We start from the raw sequence: 11,056 nt of genomic DNA on the forward strand, positions 1-11,056 counted from the left end.
GACTTCCTAAATTATTCTCTTCATAGGGTGAGCCTTCGTAAATCATTCACTTGGCTATTAGAGAAATGGGCACAAGCTCAATTTTACATAGTTGGGAAGGCAGAGAAACGTGTGAACGTACAATCATGTATGACACGATAAATGTATGTCAGCGGAATCGCAAAGCCCTGTGAGGCACCATATTACTTTATGTTCTCCCAAGGCTGCCCGTTAAACTGTTTAACACCTGCTTGTATTATTAAACTGAAGTATAGTCGCTGTACATTATTATAAGTTTCAGGTATACAGCATGGCGATTCACGATTTTTAAAGGTTACACTCCAGTTATAGTTAGTATAAAATATTAGCTATATTTTGTATTTCGCACAATATGTGCTTGTAGCTTATTTTATACGTAGTAATTTGTATTTCTTAAGCCCATACTCCTATTTTACGCCTTCCACCTTCCCTGTCTCTGCTGGACATGCTGTCTTTACCCTTCAATTTTTTATTTCGTATGTAGACCTCCACAGGCATTGTGGGTTTCCCCTGTCCTTCTGGAACCTTCCAGCTCCGTGTGGTAAGAATATGCCCAGTGCCCCTCCCAGCCTGGGCCTCAAGGAGCAGAACCTCTCTCCAGCCTACTGACTTGGGAGCATGAGATTAAAAGATTGTTCTTTTAAGCCACCAAGTCTTTTTTTTTTTTTTTTCTGGTTTAATTTTACATTTGAAGATTTAAAAAACACCTCTTACACATTCCATAAACCATACAGGTTTTTGGGAGAGAGCTCAGAAGACAAGCATTTTTTTCTAATCGGCAAAAAACTTCCCCCCAACCCCCCGTTTAAAAAAAGTTGGAATTAATCCAATACAAGAAAGGACCTTTCTCTTCAATTACATGGTGTGGAAGTATCATGAAGAAAAACATTTTCTTATGCTCATTATTCCATGCTTGTCAGAGAAATCAGCCTATGAGTAGACAGTGGGGCAGGCCACGAAGGGAGGGCAGCCTCTCCACCCCCATGGACGCTTGGAGGGGGCGCGTGTGAAGGGCTGGGGCGGCTGGGGCTGACTTGGTTGGCCCAGACATCTGGAGCCTGGCTCTTCTCCATGTCGTGGCTGTTGGGACTGGTCCGACACCTCCATGTGGCCCGCTTGGGCCTCCTCACAACATGCTGGACTCAGAACAGCAGCGTTCCTTATATGGTGTGCTTTAGGGCTTCAGTAGGAACTGCATAAACCAGAAGCAAGCCACTGATGTGAACAAATGACTCATTGGAAAAGACCCTGATGCTGGGAAAGATTGAAGGCAGGAGGAGAAGGGGGCGACAGAGGACGACATGGCTGGATGGCAGCACCAACTTGATGGACATGAGTCTGAGCAAATCTGGGAGATGGTGAAGGACAGGGAAGCCTGGCGTGCTGCAGTTCATGGGGGTCACAAAGGGTCAGACACGACTGAGAGGCCCTGAGTGGAAGGGTGACTCATTATACACGGCAGTTTATGGGCAATAAACTGACTGAGACAGAGGCAGGGCCCAGAGATGAGGCTGAAGGGGTCGGCCAGGTGATTCAGGGTGCTGCTGGCCTGAAGGACTCTCCCCAAGGGGCTTCCCTGGAGGGCCAGTGGCTAAGGCTCTGCATGGCCACTGCAAGGGGGCACGGATCCGAACCCTGGTGGTGGGACTGAGATCCCACAAGCTGTGCGGAATGGCGGGGGAAGAAAGCAGACTGACGTTAGCTGTTGACCACAGCTACCGAATAACTTCACAGAAACATGAGTCTGAGCCAGTCGCTGGGCACCAGAGCCTGGCCAAGCTGAAAGTAACCATCACAGGAATTCTCCCAGGGAAAGTGGGTGGGGAGTGTGCAGAGAACTGAAGGAGAAAGAGAGATGAGATCAAAGTCAGCCCTCAGAATAGTTAGAAAAGTCATCAATAAGCCTTAAAATTAAAAAAAAATAAAGGAAAACAAGCCAAACGTACGCCAGGGTGAATACGGTTTGTTCTAAGCCCCTGCGGAGACACTACCTAGACACACCCACACGCGTTTCTCAAAAGAGGTGGCGCCAAGCCTTCGTGAACACTTGAGGGCGCTGTGGCTCCGCAGAAAGAAGACTAAATCCGCTCAAGCTAAACCGTTTTCTTTTTCCCCCAGATTTAGGAAGGATAAAAGATTTCCGTGGAAGGCTCTGAGGTCAAGGGCTAGGGGAGGAGAGGCAAAGAAGTCACTCTAAGCTGGATTGGGGTCCTCTGCCCCTTAGGCCAAGAGATGCGATGTTAGCACCCCCCCCCCCCGGGGAATAATCCTTGCAAAGGGGGCTCGTGGAAGAGCAAGGAATACACTTGAAATGGGCACGTTTTTCCAAACTCAGATTTGTAAGAAAAGGGATACGATCTTCAAAACTCACCACGTTCCTGTCGCCCCTCCTTCCCAGGGCCTGGGTCCAAGCGAGTGGGGTGGGAGAGGAGATAAATGTTGTCATGCCGACGGGGGGACTGGTACCACGCGATGTTGTCTCTAACCCTCGCAGCGCGGGGTTGACTGGGTGATGATGAAGCTGCCGCGGCGCCTGGTGGTTTGGAGTCCACGTCCACGCACTTGCCTTGGGTGGGACCCGGGTTCAAATCCTGATTCCACTACCTCCTAGCTGACCGTCCTGGGGCAAGTTATTTAACCTCCTTGTGCCTAGTATCACAGATGGTGACTGCAGCCATGAAATTAAAAGACTCTTGCTCCTTGGGAGGCAGAAAGTGAAGAGGAACTAAAAAGCCTCTTGATGAAAGTGAAAGAGGAGAGTGAAAAAGTTGGCTTAAAGCTCAACATTCAGAAAACGAACATCATGGCATCTGGTCCCATCACTTCATGGGAAATAGATGGGGAAACAGTGTCAGACTTTATTTTTGGGGGCTCCAAAATCACTGCTGTTGGTGATTGCAGCCATGAAATTAAAAGATGCTTACTCCTTGGAAGGAAAGTTATGACCAACCTAGATAGCATATTCAAAAGCAGAGATTACTTTACCAACAAATGTCCATCTAGTCAAGGCTATGGTTTTTCCTGCGGTCATGTATGGATGTGAGAGTTGGACTGTGAAGAAGGCTGAGCGCCAAAGAATTGATGCGTTTGAACTGTGGTGCTGGGGAAGACTCTTGAGAGTCCCTTGGACTGCAAGGAGATCCAACCAGTCCATTCTGAAGGAGATCATTCCTGGGATTTCTTTGGAAGGACTGATGCTAAAGCTGAAACTCCAGTACTTTGGCCACCTCATTCGAAGAGCTGACTCATTGGAAAAGACTCTGATGCTGGGAGGGATTGGGGGAAGGAGGAGAAGGGGACGACAGAGGATGAGAGGCTGGATGGCATCACGGACTCGATGATGCCGGAGTTTGAGCAAGCTCTGGGAGTTGGTGATGGACAGGGAAGCTTGGAGTGCTGCAGTCCATGGGGTCACAAAGAGTCGGACACAATTGAGCGACTGAACTGTGCCTCGTCTGTGAAATGGGCAAATTAGCTTGTGGAAAGGAGCAAATGAATTAAATTTGTGACGTCTTCAGGAGAAAAAGCCAGATGTCTTAAGTACTTACTCCTCCTAACATATTAGCATAACAGAAAAGTGACAGTGTTAATTTACCAGGTTATTGTTGTCTAGTCCCTAAGTCTGACTCTTTGTGACCCCATACGTGGACTGTAGCCCACCAGGCTCCTCTGTCCAGGGGATTCTCTAGGCAAGAATACTGGAGTGGGTTGCCATTTCCTCCTCCAAGGGATCTTCCCAACCCAGGGGTCACGCCTGCCAATCTTGCATCTCATACGTTGGCAGGCATATTCTTTAGCACTGTACCACGTGGGAAGCCCATATATATTTATATCACATTATAAACACATTCATAATTATAGAAAATACAGAATAGAAACTGGGGTTTCTTCATCCCAAACCTTTCCTAGGCTTTTTTATTTTAAAACTTTTTATTTTGTATCAGGGTATAGCTGTTTAACAGACCATGCTGTGATCGTCTCAGGTGAACATGCTGTTGTACAGCAGAAATTAACCCAACATTGTAAAGTAATTGTACTTCAATAAAACTCTTTTAAACAGTGGAGGGACCAATGCAGCTGGGGCACCAGTGGGGTCAAAGGTCTGGGGGCTCAAGTTGTGGAGAGAAGGGCTCGTCAAGGTCTAGGAGGTGACCTGAGGACAAGCAGCTGAGGCCCTTTGCAGGACGAGATCGCTGGGGGGAGATCAGGCCCTCCAAAGGTCAGGGAGATTTCCTTCACCCCGCAACCATGACACTTACTTAGTAATGGGCTGTGTGTTCGTGTTGGGCACTGCACAAGTTCTCAGGACTGGGCGTCAGACTGAACCGTCTCCCCATCCCCCGAATTTCCTACTCCAAGGTGATTTTTACAGGCCACTTGCTTCTTTACAGCAATTACTGACAACCGAGCCTCACAAAGATCTTCTGTCAGAGAAGGGAATGTAGAGAGAGCGACTGTTGAAAATGTGATCCGCTGGAACTGGGAGCTCCTGGGGTGTCAGACAGATGTTGAATATTGCCGTGTGTCTCTCAGATTTAAAATATCCGGGTGAAAAGTGATAAAGATAATCCTATTGGCAAAGCAGAAAGAGAGACACAGGCATAGAGAATGGATACCAAGGGGGGAAGGCGGGGTGGGATGAACCGGGAGCTTGGAATTGACGCACACACACCCTATGTATAAACCCGGTAACTAAAGAGGACCTATTGTGCAGCACAGAACGCTGCTTACTGCGCTGCGGTGATCCAAGGGGAGGGCAGTCCGAAAGGGAGAGGATGCACCGATGTGTCCGGGTATGGCCGACTCACTTTGCTGTATCGCAGAAATGACCACAACCCCGTAAAGCAACTGCACTCCAATAAAAATTAATTACAAAACAAAATGAAATAGCCAGGTGCCTTGGTGCACAGTTTAGGAACCATTGGTATATTCCCCTCCCAAACGTGTATTCTCGGCATGTAAAGAGATTATATGGAGATGGGAATGGCAACCCACTCCAGTATTCTTGTCTGGGAAATCCCATGGAGAGAGGAGCCTGGCGGGCACAGTCCATGGTGTTGTGAAGAGTCGGACACAAATGAAGTGGCTTAGCATGCATGCAAAGAGATTATATGGTGTACAAGGCTTGGTAATCGTGCTTTTTATCCTTTGACAACACGTAGCAAGAACTATTTTTTCTTCTCATTAAGACTTTTTTTCCTGCAGTGCATTTAAATGGCTGCCAGTTTTGGGGCCAGCACTTTCTAAAAATGTTGACTTTATTCGCTGTTACTATATTTAACACCCACATAGGTTCATTCAATACCACCGTCACCACCACAATCAAGGAGCAGAAGGGTTCCACCACCCTCAAGCCCTCCTGTTCCCACTTTTATAATCGCTTCCTGCCTCTTCCCCCAGCCCCTGTCAACAGCCAATCTGGTTGCCGTCTCTATAATTTCACCTTTCCCAGGCTATCAGACAAGTGGATCAGAGACAGCTCTAAGAGGATGGAAGGTCCTGGTTGCCATGGTAACCTGCAGCAGGAAGTGCCACTCAATCAGAGAAAGGAATTCAGAAATCAAGAGAAAGACTGTACACAGCAATTTATTTTTTGGTGGTGGTGGGGGGTGGTAGTTAGATCAGTCCCCTCTCCTGCAGCTCACGGCATGCTATGTCGCTTCAGGCGTGTCCGACTCTCTGCGACCTTGTGGACTGTAGCCCACCAGGCTCCTCTGTGCATGGGATTCTCCAGGCAAGAATACTGGAGACGGTTTCCACGTCCTTCTCCAGGGGATCTTCCCGGCCCAAGGGTTGAACCTGCGTCTCTTGCGTCTCCTGCACGGCCAGGCAGGTTCTTTACCGCGAGCGCCACCTGGGAAGCCCTCAGGTCAGGGATCCCTAACCCTCCTCTGTATCTGGGGTGAGTTTCGAGGTGAAATTCCCTATAGGCATCTCTCCAGGGCCCCCTCCTCACTGATTCCCGGGGTGGATGTTGCTGCCCGAGCCTGCACAGAACGAGCTCTCTTTGCAGCGCCTCCCACCTCCGCAAGGATTGAATCGGGTGCTGCTGCAGCTGCTGACCGTCAGCAGCCCCCGAAAGGAGTGCAGGGTGAGGAGCAGAAATGAGGCGCTCTGCGCCCTGGGAAAAACTGGCCGGACAGGCCTTCAGATAGTTAGGTACACTCAGGAGCTGAGTTTACGAGCCCAATTCTTGTACCTCCTCATACCTGGAGAAGCACTAAGCTCTGCTTCTCGTAACTAGCAGAAAGCCTCATCAGACTAGCAGAAGCCTTCTGGGAAAACGTCTGCCTGATTGCATGTATTCCCCCTCCACCAAAACCACACCTATACTGACCTTACCTTCACCTCTGAGCAGTTTCTCAGGGCTACCTGAGGTGCTGTCTCCTGCGTTGCATTCCTCATTTTAACCCAAATAAAAATTAACTCGAGACTTTCATGTTGTGCTTTTTTTTTTTTTTAAACTGGACAATACTCAGCGACAAAAGTATCTCACTTATTTTCTGTTTCGATTTAAGGGAATGCCTCTGAGTTCATGGTGGCTCAGACAGCAAAGAATCTGCCTGCAATGCAGGAGACCCGGGTTCAGTCGCTGGGTTGGGAAGATCCCCTGGAGGAGGAAATGGCAGCCCACTCCAGTATGCTGGCCTGGAGAACTCCATGGACAGAGGAGCCTGGCTACAGTCCATGGGGTCGCAAAGAGGCGGACATGACTGAGCAACTAACTCACTGAGCTCATAAAGTACCTCTACGACCACTAGATGGCGCCCTTGAATCGTGAAAAAGTTTTTCCATGAAAATTTTTTTTCTCCCTATTGTGAAACACAACGCATGTAGAAAAGTACACAGGCCAAGATTTTACAATACAGAAAAATTCAACAGTAATCACAGATAACCATACCCCCTTCTTAGTAAAAGCATAACTTTTGTTATTCCCAAAGATTTTTTTTTCTTGTTTCCTTTCCTCACCACCCTCTGGCCCTCCTCTAGACAGGAGTGTTGATACAGTACTGGTGTCTGACAGTATCATTTTGCTTTGGCTGTGGTTGGACTTTACATATATTAATTCATGTGCTACATGGTCCTGGAAATCATGTTCAAAGGGACTTCCCGTCTGGTGCTTCCCAGTGGTAAAGAACCCACCTGCTGATACTGGAGATGTAAGAGACATGGGTTCCATCCCCAGGTCGGGAAGATCCCCTGGAGGAGGGCACAGCAACCCGCTCCAGTGTTCTTGCCTGGAGAACCCCATGGACAGAGGAGCCTGGTGGGCTACAGTCCGTGGGGGTCCCAAAGAGGCAGATGTGGCTGAAGGGATTTCGCACGCATTCACGCATCTTGTTTAACACATTTGAGAGACTGAACTATGTTGGTGCATGTGGGTGTCATTTTTAAAAGTGTTTATTTATGTATTTGGCTGCACAGGAGTGTTAGTTGTGGCACGCAGGATCTTAAGTTGTGGCACGTGGGATCTAGGTCCTTGACTGGGGATCGAACCGGCGCTCCCCTGCACTGGGAGCTCAGTCTTAGCCACTGGATCACCAGGGAAGTTCTCATTTGGTCATTTTAATAGGGTTTTTTTTTTTTTTTAATTTAGGTCCATTTTGTTTACAGTGAAATTTTATCTCCAGAATGTTATATTTTTCTTTTTTCACTTTTTTTTGCGGGTGTTAAGTTTTCCCTATATTTGGATGTTAATGGGCATTCGTGTGGTTTCCTGTTTGACACTGCTAGAGATTCTTATACATGTCTGGGTGCTCAGTGCATCACCGTCAAATACACACGCAAGAGTGGAACTGCTTTGTCATAAATCTGTGTATGTTCAACTTCAGTAGATTCTGCCAAATTTATTGTGACGGCCTCAGCAATAGTGGATGGGTATTCCCATGCATCTTCCATTGGAAAGCTGGGCAGTAGGCTCTGTTTGCGGCCGGCCGTATACGCGGGTTTGCAGTCCTATCTCATTATGTTTTTCTTTTGCATTTTCCTGATTGCTAACCAGTTGGTGGATTCTTTTTCATCTACTGAATGGCAGTTCAATATTCTTCTTTCTGATGGGCTAGTGTAAGTGTCTTCCCCAACGTTTTCTTCTGAAATTTTTTCCTCTTCTTTCGGCTTTATAGAAGTTATTTCCATGTTTAAGACTTGAACATATGTTCAAAGATAGGTGTTGCAGGTAATTTCCCACATTACAGCCTGATATCTCATTCCTTTCGTCGTGTGTGTGTTTGATTAACAGAGTGCTTAGTTTTAATGTAGTCAAAACAATGGCTCTGGTTTAGCAGTCTAAACAGACCTCAGGGCAATGTGTCTCCTTACTATCTTCTATGAGTTTTATTGATTTTGAATTGACTTTTCCTTCTTACTTTTTGTCTTTTACCGTTTAAATTTTCTTGGCATATAGTTGATTTACTACGTTGTGTTAGTTTAGATTTTGTTTATATATAGAGGGAACATAATTTTAAGGATTATTTGGGCTCAAGAAAATTTCACATTCTCTCCTAATAGCGGAGAATCAGTCTAAGGCCATTTATTGAAATGCCTTTACTTTCTTCACGTCCCTGCAATGCTGTTTTTCCCTATAAATTAAATAAACATTTGTGTGTTGGCTCAGTTCTTTGCTATCTTTGCTAGCTCATCGGCCAGATTTCCTTAATTTTAGTTTAATTGACATTTTAATTTTAATTGAAGTTTTCATTTAATTAACAGTTTAATTTTAAGTTTTAATTTAATTGAAATTAAAATGTTTATTTTAATTGACACTTTAATTTTAATTTAATTTCTGTAGCTTCGAGATAAGCATTGCTTTCCACTAGAGGAGGTCCTTTATCTTCCGACGTAACTGTTAGATTTGGCTTGCTTAGCTTCACACACACGCACACCCTCTTGGGATTTTCACTGGGATAGCACAAAGTATAGACTAATATGACTGCAGCTATGAAATTAACAGACGCTTGCTCCTTGGAAGAAAAGCTATGACAAACCTTGTTGTTTTTCAGTCTCTCGGTCGTGTCCGACTCTGGGACCCCATGGACTGCAGCACGCCAGGCCTCCCTGTCCATCACCAACTCCCGGAGCTTGCTCAAACTCATGTCCATTGGGTAAAGGATGCCATCCAACCATCTCATCCTCTGTCGTCCCCTTCTCCTCCCACCTTCAATCTTTCCCAGCATCGGAGTCTTTTCAAATGAGTCAGCTCTTTGCATCAGGTGGCCCAAGTATTGAAGTTTCAGTTTCAGCATCAGTCCTTCCAATGAACACTCAGGACTGATCTCCTTTAGGATGGACTGGTTTGATCTTCTGGCAGTCCAGGGGACTCTCAAGAGTCTTCAACACCGTAATTCATAAGAATCTATTTTTGAGCACTCAGCCTTCTTTATAGTCCAACTCTCACATCCATACATGACTACTGGAAAAATCATAGCTTTGACTAGACAGGTCTTTGTCTAGTGACATCTCTGCTTTTTAATATGCTGTCTAGGTTGGTCACAGCTTTCCTTTCAAGGAGTAAGCGTCTTTTAATTTTGTGGCCGCAGTCACCATCTGCAGTGATTTTGGAGCCCAAGAAAATAAAGTCTGTCTCTGTTTCCATTTCCCCTCATCTATTATATTAAGCAACATTTAGCAATGCAGGGGCACAGGAATAGCGATCTGAGCCGCGGTGCCAAGGAACCCCTAGGGCTGGTGCCTTCAAAGAGTCAAGCCGTGTTTGTAGGAAGCTGTCAGTGTCTGAACGACTCACCGAGCTGACCGCACTCTCCCACCCACCCGGGGTTTCAGAAGGAGCACGGACATCCAGAACAGCGTGGGCGAGGCCCTCCTCGGCCTGCTCGGGCTGTCCCGGCGCCCACGAGCGCAGACCGTCTCCCGCTGCCCGCTCCTCTGGACCTGCGTGGTCACCCTCCTCGGGGACAGCCTCGTCCTACGCTGGTCGGCTACCAGCCTCATCCACACGCCCGTGTGCTTCTTCCTCAGCAACCTGGCCTTCCTGGACACGTGTGCCTCCGCGTCCAGAGTGCCCCGGGTCTGGCGAGGCGCTGGGTGGCCGTCCCCGTCACCTCTCCAGGACAGCGCTTGGCCAGGTGGCCGCGGGGCTGTGCCTGGGGCGTGTGGCGTGCCTCCCGCTGGCCGCCGTGGCCGATGACTGCGCTGTGGCCGTGGGTGTCGCCCTGTTGGCCGGGACCTCGCGGACCGCAGCCTTCCTATGGACCGTGGTCCCCGTGATGACCCTGCCTTTGGCGTCATTGCGCGGCTTCTCATGTGAGCGCCCGGCCCTGCCGAAGCATGCCTGCTCTGACCGACGAGCCGCCCGTGCTGGGCACCAGTGCCCGACCCTGCGGGCTCCTTCTGCCCGTCGTGGCCTCCTCTGGGATGATCCCTGTGGCCGTGCTGCAGACGCGGGTGTTCCCCACAGGTGGGTCACACCTCGTGGTGGTGGCCCTGCTCCCCGGCACGGCCATCTCCATGGACCTGATGCCCCAAGCCAAGACCATCCACGACCAAGACCAGGTCATCTCCGTGGCCCGTGGTGTCCTCATCCCCACGGTGAGGCCCTCATCTGCAGCCTGTGCAACAAGGGCCTGAAGGGGCCTCAGGACAGTCTGGGGAAAGGCCTGACCTCTGAGGTGCGGCGTCGAAGGGAAAGGAAACAAATTAATACAATGGATCGCTTAATCTAGGCTGTGGACTCTGTCTTGCAATAATTCTATGGATGGTGTGTTACACACACACACGTACACACAAGCTCAAACACACCAAACGTATTTTTAAAAAGCAATCATTTCCTCTATTTCCTACTATCTCCTCTGAGGAAGTGAAGCAGGAGGCAATTGTTGTTTAGTCCTTAAGTCATTTCCGACTCTACGACCCCATGGACTGTGGCCCGCCAGGCTCCTCTGTCCGTGGGATTCTCCAGGCAGGAACACCGGAGTGGCTTGCCAAGCCCTCCTCCAGGGGATCTTCCCGACCCACGGGTGGAACCCGAGCCTCCTGCATTGGTGGGCGGATCGTTGCCCACTGAGTTGCCAGGGAACCCAAG

This window comes from Capra hircus, chromosome 18 (assembly GCF_001704415.2).
Source record: "Capra hircus breed San Clemente chromosome 18, ASM170441v1, whole genome shotgun sequence".
Taxonomy (NCBI): Eukaryota; Metazoa; Chordata; class Mammalia; order Artiodactyla; family Bovidae; genus Capra; species Capra hircus.